The 22,440-nt window shown below is 37.8% G+C and overlaps 1 long non-coding RNA gene across 1 annotated transcript in view; it reads left to right on the top strand.

The window, feature by feature from the left end:
- The first annotated feature begins 1,769 nt into the window (after positions 1 to 1,769).
- The window catches only part of LOC139358096 (uncharacterized), a 65,680-nt gene continuing 45,009 nt past the window's right edge, over positions 1,770 to 22,440 (top strand). Inside the window, exon 1 of the long non-coding RNA XR_011612406.1 lies at positions 1,770 to 1,955. This is a non-coding gene — a long non-coding RNA (uncharacterized lncRNA). The remainder of the gene's footprint in view (positions 1,956 to 22,440) is intronic.

Here is a 22,440-nt window from a genome sequence, read left to right as displayed (position 1 = left end):
TAATTGTAGGGGGCTTGTTTCTTTTGTTTCCCTTTTCTCAAAGATTATTGTTCTATACTGCTTGTCATCTAATGTTTCCAGTTCTTTAACACTGGAGAATTAATCTGGTCCCTGTTACTCCATGATAGTCAAAATTAAAATGCCATTAATTTTTAACACTGAAAATTGAAGATCTATTGTTTTCTCTGGCTTCTGTCTATACAGCTTCATATCCCATTGTCTCTAGTATTTCTTTTTCTCTTAATATCCAGGACTCATCATCCAAACCAATAACAAAGATCAGCTCACTTTTGGTCTATTTGCTTAAAGGCATGAAGAATCTGAAATATCCAAGTGGTAGTCTTGGCTTCCAATTTAATAGTACCATTTTTGTGTACCTAGAGGAATCATTTCTTCCCTAAGTGTTGTTTCCAAAAGGTCAGATCCCAGATTCACCATAACAGAAAGCATGTCACCTACAAACCTCTAGTCCATTCCACGGAGGCTCCAGCTTTGAGCACCACTGCAGATGCCAGGACAGGACCCAGAGAAGTCCCAGGAGGGAAGGTGATTACTCAAGGAAAGAAAAGCGTAGGTATTTGCCTAAGGCTATCTCTCCTTCAAGGCAAAGGGGACAAGATAAACCATTAAAAGGTTTTGTCTTCATGCTCTCCTACACATGCTTTTCAAAGAGTCAACCCAGGATGGGACTGTAAAATGTCAGTTGTGAATTTCTGTCGGGTGCCAGTAAATTATCCAGTAATACCTGTAAATAAGGCTTGAACTTTTCCCCTTCTGGTCAATTAATATTAAGAAACTCCCCATGAGTCATAAATAGAGATTGAAGGAGGATGACAGAGCAAAATACACAGGCAAGCTGGGAATGAAAATCAGTTGTTAACGCAATTTACTTGTGTTTTCAGGGTCTACTTTGTCTGAACCCATATATTTCACTTCCATCTGAATAATGTAATGCCACTGAGTTTGTCTAACTCTATGACTAGGAAGTCAAATAACCCCAGTTTGTTACAGCAATAGTGTCATGTTGCCACCTGATGTTCCAAAGTCAGACTTTCTTTTTGTTGTTGTTTTTAAAAATTTCTGAACCTAACCTTATGAACATACCAAAGTCAGGCTTCATTCTCTGCCAGGGACCAATCAAGTTAAGAGCTGTTTCTGAAAAGAGCATTGTTATTGTTAAAATACATGGCTTTGCTCTTAGACCTTGGGACCCAACACTAGATTTTTTTCCTCCAGATTTGCCAAAAGTGTCACAGCCGATCATAGACATTTGAATATGATTAAAGCTTCATTGTAATTGCATTACATTTTTGTTCAGTTTATACTTGCACTGGGATCCATTAAAAATATTCAGTCTTGGCCAGGCGCAGTGGCTCATGCCTGTTATCCCAGCACTTTGGGAGGCCAAAGCAGGCAGATCACTTGAGGCTAGGAGTTTGAGACCAGCCTGGCCAACGTGGCAAAACCCCATCTCTACTAAGAATACAATAATTGGCTGGTGTGATGGCATGCACCTGTAATCCCAGCTACTTCGGAGGCTGAGGCAGGAGAATTGCTTGAACCCAGAAGGCAGAGTTTGCAATGAGCCAAGAGCCTGTCACTGCACTCCAGCCTGGGCAACAGAGTCAGACTCTGTCTCAAAAAAACAGTATTCAGTCTTTGGGCAAATCTGACAAATGGATATAAACGGTATGTTTAAATATGATATTTGTTACTTCCAAAATGAAAAGATGTTTACCAAGCCCTGTGCCTTTTTTTTTTATAGTAGGCTGTGAGAAGGTACAAGAACTTCTTTCCTTTGGAGAAGGTATCTTGACATGCTCAATGTCACTGGCTCTTCAGGAATTTTATGGAAGTGGTAGATCCATGTATTTTGGTGGAATTAGTATCCTATGCTCTGGCACACAAGAATTTTATCAAGGCATCATGCATACCTGGACTACATTGATATCAAGGTAAGAGACCAGCATGAGCTCCTGCGAAGTGACAATACAATAAATGTCTCCATGAGCTCAATTGTGGCCCAGAACCAGTGAGTTGTCACCACTCTGGAACAAGATAGAAAAGGTATCCTGCTGTCCTTTCAGGTGAAAGAAACTGTGTTTTTTGATTAGCATAGAATGAAAGTATTTACTGCCCCAATAGCTGCATGTTATATACCAGTGGTATCAGTTTGCTCCAGGAAAAAGACACATCTGCAGTAGTTGCTATAACTGGAGCCACAAATTAATAAAAACAATTATTTGTAAATCATAGAAAACATTTATTTATTTCTTGACTGCTTTTTTCTGATACATATATTCGATAATTTGCAAATTTTGAGAGTAAATCACATGTGATGCAAATTAATAATATTTGAATTTAATACATAGAAAGTAAATACAGTCTAGGGCAGTTTTATCTGATTCATATTTCTGTGTGACTCTGGAAGGCCATATGAATGGCCTCTTTCAATATCTACTTTGAAGTAATAACTGTGTGTTTAAAAAATGTATCCCTTATAATATCAATTTTTTTGCTGGTCTATTTGCTTTCTGATTTATTATTTAACATTAATCAAAGATTTAAAGATATATCAAGCAGATAATGAACTTTATTCGTTTTAAGAAACACTAGTTTTAAGAGGAAGTCATTTATTTATTTGTTCAATAACAGACAATTCTGGTTATTTATCTAGACTTTTAACATAATGCAATTACTTACAACAGAATGGGTTTCTCCACTGTGAAAGATGAACACAGTCATTTACTTGGGCCATTTCTTGTGAAAATACATTTAATCTGGTAATATTTTATAGTCTAACACTGTGATTGCTTTTACTCTATTAGAAGGATTTCAACCAGATACAATTGAATTATTAAAGAGTAAATAATTCCCATTTTCTTGTGTGTCTAATTCTCTTGTTTTCCATTACAACTCCTGGTCATAAAAATGTAAATTTAATATGCAAATTAAATTCACTTCAGTAAATATATTCACAGCAGCTTTAGGTGAAAACAAAACTACCTTTCAGCTAGTGCCAAAACGTAAATCATGCCACTTTATAAAATAAATATGCATAATTTTCTTCAGAAAAAAACACAAAAACTGTAACTGTAATTTCTTTCAAGATTGTTATATTTATGAGCAAAAAGGGCATGGGTTGAAAATTTAGATAAATCAAGCACAATACATAGGAATTTATGGTTTCAGTGTTTTTTTTTGTTTTTTTTTTTAATTTGTTCGTTTGTTTTTGAGACAGAGTCTGGCTCTGTCACCCAGGCTGGAGTGCAGTGGCACTCTCTCGGCTCACTGCAGCCTTCGGCTCCCTGGTTCAAGTGATTCTGGTGCCTTAGCCTCTCAAATAGCTGGGATTACAGACGTGTGCCACCATCCCCGGCTAATTTTTTTTTTTTTTATTCTTAGTAGAGACAGGGTTTTGCCATGTTAGCCAGGCTGGTCTTGAATTCCTGGCCCCGAGTGATTTGCCCACCTTGGCCTCCCAAAGTGCTGGGATTGCAGGCATGAGCCACCATGCCTGGCCTTCAGTGACTCTTTGAACAGATAAAATATTGAGTTATTGCAAGGATGTAAGCAATGGCTGAATAAACATTACTGTATGCCTAGTACGCAAAAGCTGTATAAAATGCTAAGTATGTAAGCTCTGAGGCTGCTGACAGTAATATCAAGTCATTGGCTATACTAATTTAACAAACACTTATTAAATGCCTATTAGGTGCCAAATTTGTCTTAGACACTAGGGATTTAAAAATAAAAAAGTCGTAAACTCTATTCTTGAAGAGCTTACTTCCATACCTAGGGAGAAAGGCATATAACAAATACTTATAATTCAACGTGCAGTAGTAGAGATTTTAAAATGTTAGAGAGTAGATTTGCATGGAGATTTGCATGGAGGGGTGGCAAAGGATCCATAAAGGATGTGAATTTTGAGCACTGGGAAATAAAAAATATGGTAAATAAACTATATTTTGGTATTCAGAAAGTTGTCTGTATCAGGTATTAAGGGCAAAGCATGATTAACTCTATCTATTATCTATTGCTGCCTAACAAATCACCCCAAAGCGAGTGGCTTAAGACAAAAATACTTTATTATTGTAGGTAATGCATCCATAGACTGTTTGAATTCCCACAGAAAGTTACTCAATTCTCTATTCTTATCTTGCAGCCTTATACTATAGTTAGTGGTTTCCTTCTGTAGCTAGTAGCTCAGCAAACTATTGTTCACAAGACAAGCTGGCCTGCCACCTAGTTTTGAAAATAAAGTTTTATTGGAATATAATCATGCTCATTTATTTACTTATTGTATATGCCTGCTTTTGTGCCACAACAGCAGAGCTGAGTAGTTATAATAGAGATTGTACGGTTTGCAAAGCTGGAAACCACAGCCACCATCCCCCAACTCTAGACCAGTATTGTCCAATAGAACTTTCTGTGATGTTAATGTGGCTATAGGGCACTTGAAATGTGGTTACTGTGACTGAGAAACTGGATTTTAAAGTTTACTTAATTTTAGTTAATTTAAGTTTAAATTGCTGCATGAGACAAGTGGCTACATGTTGAACAGCCCAGTTCTAGACAGTAAGTTCCCTGAAGCCAGTGACCAACTTTTGGTTATCTTTTTTACCCCATTATATCCCGTTGTGCCCAGTATACAGCTTTATACTTAGCAGACTCAGTTGTTGTCTTAACAAATATTTGTTGAATTAATTTTATCATGGTTGTTTTTATTTATTGTGGTCAAACTTTGTGAAATAGTTAAAGCTAAAGTATTTTTCTTGGGATGATTAGTGTTTTTGACTCAGTTCAAATGCCCAATGATTTCCTGAAAATGTCTCCAAATGTTCTAGCCTATAGGAATTTTTCTCTCTGAAGGAACAGCCATCTTCAAGGCTGTAATCCACAGCATAAATAATTCAGCTTAGGATAATGGTCTCCAGCTGCATTCATGTTGCTGCAAAGGACACGATTTTGTTCTTTTTTATGGCTGTGTAGTATTCCATGGTGTATATGTACCACGTTTTCTTTATCCAATTAATTTTCCTAAGCAAATTAACACAGGGACAGAAAACCAATCCCGCATGTTCTCATATATAAGCAGGAGATAAACACTGGGTATTCATGGGCATAAAGATGGGACCAATAGACACTGGAGACTACTAGAGGGAGGAGAGAAGAAAGGGAGCAAGGGTTAGAAAACTAACTGTTGGGTACTATGCTCTCTTACTTGGGTGACTGGATCATTCATACACCAAACCTCAGCATCACATATGTAACCAACATCCATGTAACGAACCTGCAAATGTACCCCCTGAATCTAATATAAAAGTTGATATTTTTTAAAAAATAATTACACTAAGTGCCCAGTTTGGCCACTATCTCAGATGCTGGGGCAAGGCCCTGCCTCTCCAGAGCAGCCCTGGGAGGGAAAGTGATTCCTCAGGGAAAGAAAAACTTGCCTGGGATCACAAGGCCTGTAGCTCTTAATGACTTGCTCTGACTTTCCACACAGTCACTTCGCCCAGTGCTGAAGTCAGCCTCAGGAGGACTGCAGCAATGCTTCAAGAACTACAGTTTCCTTTCTCTCAAAGACCCAGTTGCAAGGGCTGGCTTATTCATGCTATTTCTTTGTTACCTCAAGGTAAATTTATTTCTAGGATTTTACCACCCTGCTCTACCACTGCGTCTCAGAAGGAGCCCGTCTGTTTTTCCCACAAGTCTTGTGGACTTTGAGTATCAGAGAATAGGAATTGGGGTACAGGTCATTCCTTCTAGTGGCGTCTAAAGCAAGTTGGTTCTTTATGTGCCAGGAAGAGGACAATCTTGTTAAATAAAAGGTGCTGTTATCCTTTCCAAAAACAGGTGCCTTCTTGTCTTACATTTGTATAACTAAACGGTAACACTTGAAGGCTAGCAGAAAAGAGAAGTCAGCTTGGAGGCAACCATTTTTTGTTGTTGTTCTATGTGACAGATGCTTTAATGAGCAAAATTTAGGTGCTTCCACTTATAGACTGATAGAAGGGAGGAAAGAAGAAAAGAATGGAGGAAAGAAGAAAATAATGAAGGAAAGAAGAAAAAGGAAAAAGGAAAGAAAAAATTAAAAATGCTTTGATAGACATGTTTATATAGTTTTTTTCATTTTGTAGTATACCCAGTCTGTTTCCTCAATCCTATATTGGTGGCCTTGTAACTTTTCCCCCTCTTTCACTATTATAAATAACTGCAATTTTACATATATCCTTGTGTACCTGATAGGGTTTTTCTACAGGAAACATTAAGAGAATGCACAATTTATAATTTGATAGATTGACAAATTGCCTTCCAAAAATGTTTGCCACATAAAAATATGTATTTCTGTTTTCTCTTGGAAAATTGAAAGTTTGGCCACTGGGCCTAAATTCCTACTGGGTAACCAATGTGCCGCAGCTGGGCAAGAGCTTCAGGCTTTCAACTGGGCCTGTGTGGTCTGCTTCATTATTGTGCCCATCATCCCTACTGCCTGTCTCTTAATTTGAGATACCTACCTAGTTCATGAGCCCTTGAGTTTGCAGCTCCTGCCTTAAAACATAGCACACAAGTGACACAAACAACAACAACAACAACAACAACAACAACAACACACAAATAAAAAACAACCACTTCCCAATAAGTGGTCGTTTTTGGAATAACCAGAAAAAAAAAAATGGTTGCTTACCTCCTCCTCTGTAGTTTTCAAAGCTGGGGGGGAAAATGGGTAAAATCTGTACAGGGTTTTGAAAATGCAACTAGATTTTGAAAGCCAGACTGGCTGGGCGCAGTGGCTCACACCTGTAATCCCAGTACTTTGGGAGGCCGAGGTGGGCAGATCACCTGAGGTCAGGAGTTTGAGACCAGCCTGACCAATATGGAGAAACCCCATCTCTACTAAAAAAAAAAAAAAGAAAGAAAGAAAGAAAAGAAAATTAGCCGGGGCATGGTGGCACATGCCTGTAATCCCAGCTACTCAGAAGGCTGAGGCAGGAGAATCGCTGGCACCCGGGAGGCGGAGGTTGCGGTGAGCCAAGATTGCACCATTTGTACTCCAGCCTAGGCAACAAGCGAAACTCTGTCAAAAAAAAAAAAAAAAAGCCAGACTGTTTATCAGTAGTAGGATATGGGAACTATGATTCAGGCATCATGAGATAATTTACCCTGCCACCAACTTGCTACTGCATAAATGTTGAAGTAAGCATTTCTTCTCTGATATGTTCTGAGGAATCTAGAGAACAGAGTATAATGTACTCATTTGTGTGAGAAATATATTCTGTGTAAGAAATATTTGTGTAAGAAATAATGAATATAGTTATTAGTTCAAAGTCAAAACTCTCCTGTTTTTCTAATTTTATTTTATTTATTTATTTTTTGACTTTTATTTTAAGCTCATAGGTGGAAGTGCAGGTTTGGTACATAGGCAAACTTGTGTCATGGGGGTTTATCTTACAGATTATTTCATCACTCAGGTGTTAAGCCTAGTACCCATTAGTTTTTTCTTCTGATGCTCTCCTTCCTCCCACCCTGCATCCTCTGAAAGGGCCCAGTGTTTGTCGTTCCCCTCTAAGTGTTCATGCGTTCTCATCTTTTAGCTTCCACTTATAAGTGAAAACATGTGGTATTTGGTTTTCTGTTTCAGTGTTAGTTTGTTAAGGACAATGATCTCCAGCTCCATTCATGTCCCTGCAAAGGACATGATCTCGTTCTTTTTTATGGTTGCACAGTATTCTGTGTTGTACATTTACCTCATGTTATTTATCCAGTCTACCATTGGCGGGCATTTAGGTTGATTCCATGTGTTTGTTGTCATGAATAGTGTTGCAGTGAACATACGCATGCATGTGTCTTTATAATAGAATGATTTATATTCCTTTGGCTATATACCCAGGAATGGGATTGCTGGGTCAAATGGTATTTCTGTATTCAGGTCTCTGAGGAATTGCCACACTGCTTTCCACAATGGTTGAACTAATTTACACTCCCAACAATAGTGTATAAGTGTTCCTTTTTCTCCACAACCTCACCAACATTTGTTATTTTTTTCTTTTTAGTAATAGCCATTCTGACTGGTGTGAGATGGTATCTCATTGTGGTTTTTATTTGCATTTCTCTAATGATCAGTGATGTTGCGGAGTTCTTTTTTAAAAAATAGAAAGTTAATTCAATTTATTTGAAAATATAGAGTTATTTTGATATGATGTAAATAGATATATGTCAAACAAACCAATGAGATGGGAAATAGGAAGTTCTTTTTCTCTCTAACTTACCTGCAAGTAGGCAGGGTATGAAATTTTCTGTAACTTGTTAAAAGATTGAACCACCTCTTTACCTAAAATGAAATGCTAGGCCATCTGGCAAAAGCCTTTTTAACCCATAAGTAGTTGGCTGTAATACAACTTCCAATTCTTGAGAGCCTGTGTGGTCTTCAGTCGTTCTCAACATGTATATGAATGAGAGTGGAGGTAAGGAGAGGTTTGGGGTGTCTGAAGGGGGATTGTCTCTAATAGACAATACTAATGGTAACATTTATAGAGGGCTGAGAGGAGTGAGAATATTGGGGGTAGGCCTGTAAAGGCGATGCGGACAGGGTGTGAGATCAAGTCTCCAGTGGTGTGGGAAGAAGAGCTGCAAGGTTTTCTTTTTAAAATTATCTTTATTTTATTTTTTTAAGATTTCCATGGGTTATTGGGCAACAGGCAGTGTTTGTTTACATAAGTAAGTTCTTTAGTGGTGATTTGTAAGATTTTGGTACGCCCGTCACCTGAGCAGTATATATATCACCCAATTTGTAGTCTTTCATCCCTCAATCCCTTCCCACACTTTCCCCCTGAGACCCCAAAGTTCACTGTGTCATTCTTATGCCTTTGCATCCTCATAGCTTATCTCCCACTGATGAGTAAGAACATACGATATTTGGTTTTCTATTCCTGAGGTACTTCACTTAGAATAATAGTCTCCAATCTCATCCAGGTCATTAATTCACTTCTTTTTACGGCTGAGTAGTATTCTATTATAGAATGCAATTCCCATCAAAATACCACAATCATTCTTCACAGAATTAGAAAAAACAATTCTAAAATTCATACAGAACCAAAGAAGAGCCCGCAGAGCCAAAGCCAGACTAAGAAAAAGAACAAATCTGGAGTCATTACAGTATCTGATTTAAAACTGTACTATAAGACCATAGTCACCAAAACAGTATGGTAAATAGACCAATGGAACAGAATAGAAAACCCAGAAATAAACCCTAATACTTACAGCCAGCTGATCTTTGACAAAGCAAATAAAAACATAAAATGGGGAAAGGACACTCTCTTCAACAAATGGTGCTGGGATAATTGGCAAGCCACATATGGGAGAATGAAACTGGGATGATCCTCATCTCTCACCTTATACAAAAATCAACTCAAGGTGGATCAAGAACTGAAATCTAAGACCTGAAACTATAAAAATTCTAGAAGATAACATTGGAAAAACCCTTCTAGACATTGGCTTAGGCAAGCTTTCATGACCAGGAACCCAAAAACAAATGCAATAAATACAAAGATAAATAACTGTGACTTAATTAAACTAAAGAGCTTTGCATGGCAAAAGCAACAGTCAGCAGAGTACACACACAACCCACAGAGTGGGAGAAAATCTTCACAATCTATACATCCGACAAAGGACTAATATCCAGAATCTATAACAAATTCAAACAAATTAGCAAGAAAAAAAGCAAACAATCCCATCAAAATGTGACTAAGGACATGAGCTGCAAGGTTTTCTATGTGTAGCAGCCAGGTGTTACTCAGCTCTACCTTATGGCAATTCCTCAAAGATCTAGAACTAGAAACACCATTTGACCCAGCCATCCCATTACTGGGTATATACCCAAAGGATTATAAATCATGCTGCTATAAAGACACATGCACACGTATGTTTATTGCAGCACTATTCACAATAGCAAAGACTTGGAATCAACCCAAATGTCCATCAGTGACAGACTGGATTAAGAAAATGTGGCACATATACACCATGGAATACTCTGCAGCCATAAAAAAGGATGAGTTTGTGTCCTTTGTAGGACATGGATGCAGCTGGAAACCATCATTCTCAGCAAACTATCGCAAGAACAGAAAATCAAACACTGCATGTTCTCATTCATAGGTGGGAACTGAACAATGAGATCACTTGGACACAGGAAGGGGAACGTCACACACTGGGGCCTATTATGGGGAGGGGGTAAGGGGGAGGGATAGCATTAGGAGATATACCTAATGTAAATGACAAGTTAATGGGTGCAGCACACCAAGATGGCACATGTATACATATGTAACAAACCTACACGTTGTGTACATATTCCCTAGAACTTAAAGTATATATTAAAAAAAACAAAAGAATAAAGGCAATTTAGCTAAAAGGAGTACAGCTAGCTGTTAGTCTCCAGTTGCAGTGCCTTCAGGACACATCTTAGCTTTGGGGCTGAAGAAATGCTCTTCCTGGGCAGCTTCCAACCAGTAACTGAACACTAAAGCGGTAAAAAGACCTTGTCATTTCTGTCCAACATGGGACTCTTCTTACAGGCAATATTTTTTTCCAAGTTATCCACTGGGTTGCTTAAGACTTTACCAGAGATGCCTCCTGGTTTGAACCACATTCTTCCTTTCTCCCTTTCCTTTCCCATGAGCATCATGTTCTGAAGGCTTTCCCTGCCCAATTCTTCAGCCTCCTCTTTTTAATCTTTCACTGGTGTTATTTCCCAATAAACTGTTGGCTCTTCTAACCCTATACCAGTATCTGCTTCTTTGAGGACCCAATATAGTGTCAGCTCTATGTAAACTCACTATCCATGAACAGTTAACCTTTGAACAACATGGGTTTGAACTGCACAAGTCCACTTATACTTGGATTTTCTTCCATCTCTGCCACCCCTACTCAAAATGAAGACAAGGATGAAGACCTCTATGATGATCCACTTCCATTTAATAAATAGTAAATACATTTTCTCTTCCTCATGATTTTCTTAATAACATTTTTTCTTCTAGCTTACTTCATTATAAGAATACAGTATATAATACATATAACATATAAACTATGTGTTTATTGACTATTTATTTTATTGGTAAAGCTTCTGTTCAACAGTAGGCTATTAGTAGTTAAGTTTTGGGGAGTGGAATTTATACACCAATTTTTGACTATGCAAGCATTGGTACTTGCAACCCCTGCAGTTGTTCAAGGGTAAACTATGTATATATTTAAAGATTCACTAAGTAAGTCTGATGCAAATGCTACAAAGTATAGAGGATGAAATTAAATGTGTACAAATGCTGTGAAAACTTTTTACAGAGTTAATTATATAGCTCTAATTCTGCTTAACATTGCTTAATTTTTTAATGGAAGAAAAAAATAAGTTCATGTATTTTCAACCTTTTCATTGCCATTTCAGAGGGACCATTTGTATAATGTTTTATCATATCATTTTCTTGAACAGAATATGTTTGACGTGTTGAAATGTCTGATTTCTGAGGTTGCACAAGAGATTTATCTGCATCTCTTTTTGCCTGACATCGTAGCATCTGCTGAAAAGAAAATTGTATAGATTTTGGATTCATGTTCTTCTGTCTTTCAGAATTCATGAACCCAACATCTCCATACTTATAATTGGATTTGAATCCCTAAGATACTGTTTAAATTTTTTCCCTTTTATGAGTTTTCTATTTCTTCAGTGAAAATCTTAAACATGTTATATCACTGGCTTCTCGATAAGGAAATAAAGAATTAATTCAAACAAAAACACAGCAAATAAAAAAACAAGTCTAAAAGCAAACCTCAGAAGTATAATTTTTATGTTTATGACATTTATGTTTTCCATATTCATGTTCACTGCAAGTAGCCATATGCATCTTTAAGTAATGTATATAAGCAAGCAGACAAAGAAATGATGTATTTGTTTACTTATATTTAAAGATGCTCTGGATATAGCTTAGGTGCAGAGAGTACAGGAAACAAAATATGAATCTAATCTGAGTGGTGCCCCTTAAAGACACTTACTTACCTTTCTTTTTGTCCTAGGCAGCAAGCAAATTGTCAGGAATTTATCAAATTGTTCACTAAAAGATGTAAGATGGTGCTCTATAGAAGATAACTTGATAAAATCTTTACACTTTAGGTTCAAGTTATTCCTTCAGTGTTTATGTTTTTATAAGATTTTTTAAAGTAAGGATAATTAAAGCCTTTGTTTTTAAAGGCCTCTTCAAGTAATTGCACATTTTCTGTCAGCAGGCTTTTTTTGGTCTTTTTTAAATAAAATGTGCTTATGATTGCACTATTCTTATCAGCATACTGTTTTACTTATTTGATGAATGGTGCGTGTTTAATGTATTTAATGTTAAATAGTCTTTAATGCCAAATCATACTTCTGTCATCTCTTAGGTCTTCAAATACAATTGTTTTATGTACATGTTTATTTGTGTGTTTTAAACTGTTCTGACACACTTCAAATGAGAACAGCTAAAAAAAAGAAGAGTGTGCTCCGTGCAGAAACCTTCTATTAAATCATTGATCATTTATTGGTAGTGGTCATTGAATTAGCCTATCTATATATGTGCGTTAGGTTCCTAGGGGTTCCCTAACAAAATACCACGACCTGGGTGGCTTTAAACAACAGAAATGTATTCTCTCACAGTTCTAGGGGTTAGATGTCCAAAGTCCAGGTATCAGCAGGGGTAGTTCCTTCAGAAGGTTCTGAAAGAGATCTGTCCATGTTTCTTTTCTAGCTTCTGGTGGTTGTCTGAAATCCTTGATGATCCTTGGCTTGCTGATGCACCCAATTTCTGCCTCTTTCTTCACACAGTATTTTCCCTTGTGTCTATCTCTTACGTTTCTTATATTTTCTCATTTGTTTTCTTTCTTTTTTTTTTTTTTTTTTTTTTTTTTTGAGACGGAGTCTCGCGCTGTCACCCAGGCTGGAGTGCAGTGGCCGGATCTCAGCTCACTGCAAGCTCCGCCTCCCGGGTTCACGCCATTCTCCTGCCTCCGCCTCCCGAGTAGCTGGGACTACAGGCGTCCGCCACCTCGGCCGGCTAGTTTTTTGTATTTTTTAGTAGAGACGGGGTTTCACCGTGTTAACCAGGATGGTCTCGATCTCCTGACCTCGTGATCCGCCCGTCTCGGCCTCCCAAAGTGCTGGGATTACAGGCTTGAGCCACCGCGCCCGGCCTCATTTGTTTTCAAACTTGTCATTTTTTTCACTATGCATCTTTCTTTTCATGATGAATTGAAGGGAATTATTACGACTCATAATTGTCTCATATTTAATCCTGGGACCATTAATATTTATTGCTAGTATGTGAAATACAACTTCTTCACTAAAACTATTGCAACAAGAAATAGTTTAAATATTCTGAACATTTACATCAAAGTGTTCATCATCAGATACCCAAACTCTCTTCCAAATCTCTCTCAATGTCTGATCAGAATCTCTCAATCTATTACTTGAACAATTAAGTTTTGTCATTTTCAGTTCCCTTATTCTAAAATATTTCAAAGTCACTTAAGTTTTAGGTTAAATGTCATGTTATATTATAAGCATGGCTCTCCTGTTGACACAGGAGCTTGGTATGTACTCACAAAGACATGGAAGACAGGATGTGCAGTGAAGAAAGCACAGGCTTTGGACAGAACCTGGATTCAAACCTTGTTCTGCGACTATTAAATTTTTAATCTTGAAGAAGTTAGTTACTTTATCTGTGAAATGGTGCTAGTCATTTGGAGGATTAAATGACAATAGCTAATGCTTATGTAGCATTTATTATATGACAAGCATTGTTCTAAGTATGTTACATATATTAACTTTATTATCCCCATATTATAAAGAAGGCAAAGTGAGGCGCAAGGAAGTTTGGTAGCTTTCCTAAGTCAATTAACTAGTAATGACGCAGATAGAATTTGAACACAAGCATTCTGGTTTCTAAATCTGCACTCTGAATAACTCCGTATTGCCTCTCCAGTGAATCATTTATCACAGAGCAGCCTGACCCAGTGACCTGTGTACCTTTTGATTTTTCATGTGGAGATACATTCAGGCACCTCTATATATCTGCAGAGTAATGGAAAATATTTTGTTTTCACTACAAAACTGGATTAACACGGTTCTGAAGATTCCAAGCTCAGAAATGAGGTTTTTATATTAAAAAACAAACAAACAAACAAAAGCCAAGCATAATGTCTTCAGAAGGATGTGGAAGCTATTCTCTGCCTCTGATCAGCATTGTTTGTTTTTTAATGAATTTAAATTTGAAGATGCCTCTTCATGAATAGCTATGAAGGAGAATATCTTATAGTCTTTAAAATGTTCTAATGAGTATGAGAGTATCTTGCATAGGGAATGTTTAAATCACTGTTTAGAGTTTGAAACTATTTAGCAACAATTAAGTGGCCCGATAACACTTCAGAGTAACATACCAGATGTTTTAATGTTCTGTTCTCATCCTAGATGGCTGGACAGACTTAGAAATATGTGACTCATTTATAGAAAACTTCTGATGGGGGTCCATTATGGTCAACTCAAATACCTAAATTATAAACACTGCAGCAAACACAACAGAACATGCAAATACCCTCTTCACATACACAAGAACAAGGCATGTTGCACTCTAGAGACCAAACACCATCTTTGATGAACTAATCTTGTAACTTTGACATTCACCGGGGAGCAAAGTATAAATAATTTGAAGATATATTTAATTGAAAGAGACAGTCAAGCTACTCAGCTAGAACTAAGGCTTTTTTGTTGAGGTAGATGCAAAGGGTTAATTTCTGGTTCATGGCACTAGATAGTGGTGGTTCACTATCTGAGGAGGGGCTGGGGGAATCTGGTAGGAGGATAAATCAAAAGTGTCTGGTGTATATGAGCAGCAGGCTGTGAGAAGCCCTCATTTGACTGCTGATAACATATCTGTCTCCCTGCATTCAGGCTGGATCATGGTATTTAAAATATAGTCAGAGTATATTTTATGTTGGTGATATAATGGAGGTATTTATACAAATTTAAATCTTTTAAAAATTAAATTATGTAATATTTCAAACTCACCAAATATACAAAAAATAAAATGACACCCACTTAGATATGATACATGTTAAACCACTTGGTTGTAATAGATGTTTACATTTTTCTTGCTTGAATTCACTTTTCTTTCTTATCCTCCTCCTTTTTTTTTAAAAAAAAAGTATTAATATGACATTTCAAACATATAAAAGAAGAAACAACAATCTTGTTTGATCTACATACCTACCCACTTCTCCATCTCCTTAGATTATTTGGTAGCAAGTTCTAGACATCATTATCACTTCATCCATACATTTTTAAACATTAGTTTTTAAAATAAAAGGATTAATTTAAAAATAGATCTATATTACCATATATCACCTAAATAATTAATAGAATTCCTTAACATCCTTGAGTATTCACTCAGTATTCAAATATTCCTGTGTTTTTCATAATTTATAAGTTTGTTTGAATCAGAACCAAAGTGATGTCTGTACATTGCAATTCGTTGATAGATTGCTTAGCTCTCATAATTTATATACTCTAAATTTTTCTGATTGTATCCCAATAGCTCCACTTAACACTTTTCTTTGTTCCCTGCTTTTCAGAAAATTGGGGGTTGAATCTAGACATTTATGTGGAGATAAGCTCTCTTTTTTTGAGCAAGAATATTTCATAAATACCTTGTGTACTTCTATTAGGGGCATATAATGTTGATTTTGTCTTTCTCTTACGATTACTGTTAAGATCATCTGAGCATTGTCTCTTTTATCATCCTCTCTTTAAAGAAGTAAAATGTTATAGATACCATTAAAGTCCTATTCCACCCTCTTTCTCTCCCTGGAGGTAAATACAATTCTGAACTTTGTATGTTTTGTGTTCATACATGTTTTTACACCTGGGCTATATATGCAGATTTTTATAAATTAGATTTAAGCTGTGTTTACAGTAAGATGTAGTGGTTCACTCCTATAATCCCAGCACTTTGGGAGGCCCAGGCAGGAGGATCACTTGAGCCCAGGAGTTTGAGACCAGCCTGAGTAACCTAGTGAGACTCTGTCTCTACAAAAATTAAAATAAAAAAATTAGCCAGGTGTGGTGATGCATGCCTGTAGTCCCAGCTACTTGGTAGGCTGAGGTAGGAGGATCACTTGAGCCTGGGAGGTTGAGGGTGCAGTGAGCCACAATCATGCCATGACACTCCAGCTGGGCAACAGGGCCAGATCCTATTTTTTAAAAAGTGTTTTTATGTTTAAAAATTTTACACATTTGTTATCACATCGCATGAAGGCACTTACAGCTTTCTTTTGGGTTTGATCTATGTCAATATGTGAGAATATAATTCATCTTTTAAAATTATAGTTTAATATTGCATTATATGAATGAATCCCACGTTTTAAATCAGTATCTTTACTTTTGGACAAGTACGTCAGTTTCACTCTTTCCTATTATAAATAGCACTGCAATGAATATTCTTGTGCCTCAGTCCTTGTGCATATGGACTCAAGTTACTCCAGGGTAGGTACTTAAAAGGGAAATTTCTGAGTTGCAGTCATGTGCTGGAGTTAACTCATGCTGTCTCATGGGAGCCTATTAAGTTGTCAAAATTCTGTAAGGTGGTTATTAAAAATAAAAATTATTAAAAATTAAATTTTATAAACATAATTATGCAAATTATATTAAGAACAAAAGTAACAAATACCTAAAATTCATCACTTGCTAATTATTTTCCTCCAATTTACTATGTTCCTATTGTACATACTACAACTATCTGTGTTCTTGGGGTTATGTACATCTATTGTAAATCTGTATGGAGGAAATACTATATAACAGCATGCTATCACTCATCTCTTCCCAACTCTAAGCTGAGTGGCATCACATTGGTAGCTTGAAATTAGCATGATGGGAGTATTTACACCACAGAAATTAGACACTTCTGTAATACAAATCAGCACTTAATTTATTGTTTGGTTGGTGGTCTAGATTTGAGAAAGTGAGGGGAAAATAATTAATAATGCAGATTAATTATTAAAGTGTATCATGCCATGCTGGGCACGACGGCTCACATTTGTAATCCCAGCACTTTGGAGGGTCAAGGCAGGTGGATTACTTGAAGCCAGGAATTCAAGACTAGATTCAGCAAAAAAGCAAGACCCCATCTCTACAAAATAAAATAAAACACAATAAAATTGTTTGGGTGTGGTGGCACAGGCCTGTAGACCTGGTTACTCTGGAGGCTGAGGTGGGAGAATTACTTGAACCCAGGAATTTGAGGCTGCAGTGAGCTATGATCACACCACCGCACTCCAACATGGTTGACAGAGCAAGACCTTGTCTCGAAATTTAAAAAAAAAAGTGTTTCATGTCTCTAGCCATTATGTTAATTGCAAATAGCATAAAAATTGAGGATATATTCTTCCAATATTTGATTAAAGATATCAAAGGACAATGCATTTAAAAAATATATTTTACTGTAGAGATGGGGTCTCATCATGTTGCCCAGGTTGGTTGGTCTTGAAATCCCACATTTCCACATTTTTTTTGTTTCTTTCTCTCTCTGTCTCTCTCTCCCCTCCACACCCCTCGACCACCTCTCTCTCTCTTTTTCTTTTTTTTTTCTTTCTTTTTTGAGACAAGGTCTTACTGTGTCGCCCAGACTGGAGTGCAGTGGTCTGAGCATGGCTCACTACAGCCTTGACCTTCTAGGCTCAAGAGATTCTCCCACCTCAGGAACAACGCCCCCCCCCCCAACCCCACCCACGTCCCAAGTACCCGGGAACACAGGCGCTTGCCATCATGGCTGGCTATTTTTTTCAGATTTTTGTAGAGACAGGGTTTCACCATATTACCTAGGCTCATCTCAAACTTCTAAGCTCAAGTCATTCTCCCCGCTTGGCCTCCCAAAGTGCTGAGATTACAAGCATGAGCCACTGCGCCCAGCCCACACTTTTCTTTTGAAAGAAAATGTAAGAGAATATCTATGTGTCCAACAAGGAAGTATCACCCAGATCGATTTTCAGTAAAGGTCTCATTGGTCAGCTGCAAGGAGTATGGAGAGCTGTCAGCCTCTAGCTGTTAGCTTTGTCTGGATCCACCTCAGCTTTTAGCTCACCTTCATGCTGTTCTTGTGGAGGCCACGAGACAAAGAGTGAGCAAGATGGTAATCAAGCCATTTCCACCCAACACAGGATTCCGTGGATAGTCAGTCTTTGCTCTGGAGCCCCTCCTGGGCTCGTAGAAATGTGTCATATCTGCTTTCAGTTTGGCAGCCCAGCCCTGCTCTCTCTTTTTGTTCATTCTTAGATGTTAAACCCTAATAAGACTTTTGCATGCCTTACTTCTTCTCAGGGTCTCCTTCCTGGGGAAGCCCACCTTCACTAATCTTTATGACTTTGAGTTAGAACAGGATTTTTTCCTTTATTATTTAAAAAGTTCTATGACATTAGTCCATTGCATTTTTGTTGGAATTGCTGATCGTGATCATGTTATGGTAGGGACTGCATACAATTCCACTGAGTTTGGAATTCTAAACTCTATAATTCAGACTCTATTCTAAAAGCAAGTATTTGCTGAAATACTAGGTGCAGTTGTCAGGGCTGGGTGCAGTGGCTTAAGCCTGTAATCCCAGCACTTTGGGGCGCCGAGGCAGGCGGATCTCTTGAGCCCAGGAGTTCGAGACTAGGCTGGGCAACATGGTGAGACCCCATCTCTACAAAATATACAAAAAATTAGCTGGTCATGGTGGCATGCGTCTGTAGTCCTAGCTACACAGGCTGAGGTGGGAGGAGCGCCTGAGCCGGGGAGGTCAGGGCTGTGTGAGCCATGATGGCCTCACTGCACTCCAGCCTGGGAGGTAGAGTGAAACCGTGTCTCAAAAAGAAAGGACAGGGGCGGAACGCGGTGGCTCATGCTTGTAATCCCAGCACTTTGGGAGGCCAAGGCGGGCGGATCATGAGGTCAGGAGATCGAGACCATCCTGGCTAATACGGTGAAACCCCGTCTCTACTAAAAATACAAAAAATTAGCCGGGCGTGGTGGCGGGCGCCTGTAGTCCCAGCTACTCCGGAGGCTGAGGCAGGAGAATGGTCTGAACCCGGGAGGCGGAGCTTGCAGTGAGCCAAGATAGCACCACTGCACTGCAGCCTGGGCAACAGAGCCAGACTCCGTGTCAAAAAAAAAGAAAGGAAGGGAAGGGAAGGGAAGGGAAGGGAAGGGAAGGGAAGGGAGGGAAGGGAGGAGGGGGAGGAGAAGGGATGGGAAGGGAAGGGAAAGGAAGGGAAGGGAAGGGTGGGGAAAGGAAGGGAAGGGTGGGGAAGGGAAGGGAAGAAGAAATGAAAGGAAAAAGAAAGAAAGAAAAGAAAGAAGTTGCTTTTGTTGGTAAAATTGTGGCTGAAATTTTTGTTTACTTATCTGTATTTTATCATTGATCTATAATTAACTTTTTCTACTTTTATGTGAGTTATGTAAAAAGTATGTTTCTTTAGGATGTGTGTTTATAGCAATGGCTGGGATCTTGAACATTAATTCTATTCAATTCAACAAACATTTGTTGAGAACTCACAAGTTGCCAGATGTCATTCTAAAACAGTAGGGGAGTCAAATACAAGTAAAATTATCCTTGCTATTAAGAATCTTACAAACTAGAATCAAGGCCAGAGATACTTTGTAGGAGTATTTTGATCAATTGGTTGTATTCTGTCTTATTTGGTTTGATCAAATTAGCTTTGCAGAGAAACTTTTTATTTTCAGTTGTACCTGGTAACACCATTACCTCTAGAAAATGACCATCCTTAGATTTACTTAAGGGGATAAATCATTCCTTATTGGTGACACAGAATCTTTCTCACATTACTTCAAAATAGCACTAGGAAGTGACTGTTATGTGAGCGGGAAAATTTCTTCCAATACTTAGCTGCTTAGCTGGGACTCCGCTATCTACATCAGCCATGTCCCCGTTTGCTGGGGGCAGCATCTAAGTGTTGTTCCATCTATAAATAGAAAGACTGTGCAAATATGCGTGGAGTGCTCTTCTGTTTCTACCACACACGTTACTGTTCTGAAATCCCTTTCCTGATCTCTGATAATCAGCCCTTTCCTCCCTTCCCTGTAGTGGCAAGAAGATGAGTGCCATATGTTTAGAAATAGGAATAAGAATGAACATTGCAGCATTTCTGGGCAATAAAATAAGGTACAGTTTTTAAAAGGCGGTTTAGATTAATATTGAATGAAGAATGTGTAGGAATGAAAAGGAAACAGTTGTGTTCTAAAACTTTAAAATAAGCTGACCTAAAATCCCTTATGACAGAGAGAAATATGTGTCTGATGAGGCCAGTGGCACTAGACTAAACTCAGTGATAGTGATGATTTAGAATGTAGCATTGCAAGGTTTTTAGTTCTGTGTGTAAATTGTAACGCCCCCACACCCACTGGATCTGAATTAGAAAAGATACTCTAACTCATCTCAGTCAACCTTCAAAGGAAAGCTAATCAGAAGAGGAGCTGGAGGAGAGGAGAAAAGAGAAGACTAGTTTTATGTCTAACCTGTCAGGGCAGTAGTCTCTGAATTTAGTCTTTCCAAACAGAAAAGATTGCTTATTGTTTTCCTTGTGGACCTATCACATATCTGGCAATGTCCCAAAAACTCAATTTATTCTCTAGGGTCTTAGAACCAGAGAAAGACAAAGGAGAGACTTTTCTCATGGTCATTCAGAGGAAATGGAATGAAAATCTTGTGCAGCTGTAGTTACAAAGAAAAACCTCAAAAACTAAGAAATCCTCTATGCAATTTCTGTGTTTGGGCTATTTTTGAATTTAAAGTGGAGACGCCTGAGAAGAGACACTAATAAAATATTTCATAGAGAGTTTAGTTTAGTGGTGTTTACTTAGTTGAAACTCTTATGGCCAGATATTTGGGAAAGAAAAAAGAATGCGTGCAAAGTCATGAGTTTCTGGTAGTTTTCTACAGTGCATATGGCCATGAAAATGATGTACTGTTACACACTCAGGCTAGAAATGTAAGAATTCAGGCCTTAAAACCCCTGACAAGGCAAGGGACTTCCCTTTACACATTTCTTCCCACTATCTCTACTTCCTAAACCTTCTAAACCATGGCGCCTCTGAAATTGGCTATATTGTGATCCATCACTTAGCAAAACTAGTACATTTCATCTATTTTAATATTTTTTTCACATTTTTATTCATCCAAAATGAAATTTACCTTGATGGCCCATCATTATTTAGTTGGCAATATTTCCTTTTGTTCTTGGTGGGAAACAAAATAATGGTTCATTTTATCATAGATTAGGAAAAATAACACAATATTCATGACAAAAATATCAGCTGCATTTTTGAGCACCTTATTTGTACTAGTCACTGTGCTAAGTACCTTACAATTAGTATCTTAAGTAATCTTCACAAAAATGTATGAGGATCAGTGTCACCTTATGTATTAGAAAACTGAGACCAGGAGACTTTAACTTGTAAGAAATAAGGCCTTCTAGAACCCAGGTCTATCTGAATCTAAATTCTCTTTCTACTATGTTACATTGCTTCTCAAATTAACCACAGCTACCCCTTTTTATCCAGTTCCAACAATAACAACAGCAATAATAGCAATGGTGTAATAGCAGCAAACACTTATATAGCATTTACATGCCACACAATGTTTATATATATCTAAATTCGTTTAATACAACATACATATAAGGTCGGTACTGTTATTATCCTGTTTCACAAAGGAGGAAACTGAGGCACAGGGACATTGCCCAAGGGCACACAGCTAGTCAGTGGCAGAGTCAGCATTGAGTCAGGCAGGCAGAGTGGCTCCAGAGTCTTGAGCAACCCCTACTAGAATTAGCAACCTTCACTAGGGACCTCTCCTACCGTAAGAGCTCATAGCGCAGTGTCCACAGGCGTTGAACACTCTTCATTTATTTGTTTTTAGGAAGCAGAGCAATTTCTGTTCCAGTTTATTATTTTTTCCTCATGTCCTATATGCCTTAATATAAAATAGACTTTTTGTAGGTTGCAAAAAAAGTGTATATAATACTCCTCCTTTGGGGGATTCCATTGAAATACCAGGACTTAGACACATAAAACAAAGTACATTATAGGGTAAAAAGGAATGGAATTCGCATATTTAGTACGCAATATGAGCTACGCATTTTGATAAAGTTACACATATAATCCTCATGATAATCTATTACTGTTCTCATTTTATAGATAAAGATTCTGGGCAAAGGTGAGAGGTGTGAAATAATGTGAAGAAGGTCACATTGATAAGGGTAGAACATGTACTTCAACCTAGGTCTGTCTGGTGCCCAAGCTGATACACAATGGATAGCTAAAATGTTTGTGGACAATAAAAGGAAAATAGGAAGAAAGAGAAATCTGAGTTGGAATCCAAC

This window comes from Macaca nemestrina, chromosome 1 (assembly GCF_043159975.1).
Source record: "Macaca nemestrina isolate mMacNem1 chromosome 1, mMacNem.hap1, whole genome shotgun sequence".
In the NCBI taxonomy this organism is placed as follows: domain Eukaryota; kingdom Metazoa; phylum Chordata; class Mammalia; order Primates; family Cercopithecidae; genus Macaca; species Macaca nemestrina.
This window is presented reverse-complemented; position numbering and strand designations above follow the sequence as displayed.